Below are 662 nucleotides of genomic sequence, written 5' to 3' on the forward strand. Positions count from 1 at the left end.
GCGTGCGTGCTCTTGCATGCCAGGCCCTGACACACTGTTTTGATTGCTATCGTCTTGCCATGAAAGACTTGATTGTTCCCGCTGGGCGATGACATCACCCGCTTCCCACGGGGGCTGCCTGTCCAGGTGTTTGATGAGCCTGCAGGCGGGAAGGGGCTGGACGTTCCCTGAAGGACTGACTGCCCAGCCTACCTGCTCGGCATGGGAGGCACCCTCCCTCGCCCCCTTTCTCGCCACATGCTGGGAAGATGAGACGACCCCTCCACTCCCCTAGAGTCTGCTGCCCTCCCCAAAGGGGGCGGAGAAGAGCCCAGGGAGTCAAACCACAAGGCAGGGTGGCGTCTGAGGGTGATTCAGGCCACCTCTGCACACCTCTCCTTGGTGAAAGGTAGAGAAGCCTCCCAGGTACATCCAGGATCTCTAAGTCCCTGAGGGATGTCCTAGGGATCTTTACCTGCTCAGTCTCCCAGAAAATAAATCAATGCTATGCATAGCCCAGGCATGAGGCTGCACACGTGATTTAAAAGACATCTGGCCGTATCTATCCAAGAGCAACGTGCTTACACAGTCACTAAAAGACAGATGCGAGGAGGCTCACGGGACCTCTATCAATAATAACCCCCAAACTGAGAATTAAGCAAATGTCTATAAATGACAAAATG

The sequence above is a fragment of the Pteropus vampyrus genome, unplaced genomic scaffold, assembly GCF_000151845.1.
Source record: "Pteropus vampyrus isolate Shadow unplaced genomic scaffold, Pvam_2.0 Scaffold72, whole genome shotgun sequence".
In the NCBI taxonomy this organism is placed as follows: domain Eukaryota; kingdom Metazoa; phylum Chordata; class Mammalia; order Chiroptera; family Pteropodidae; genus Pteropus; species Pteropus vampyrus.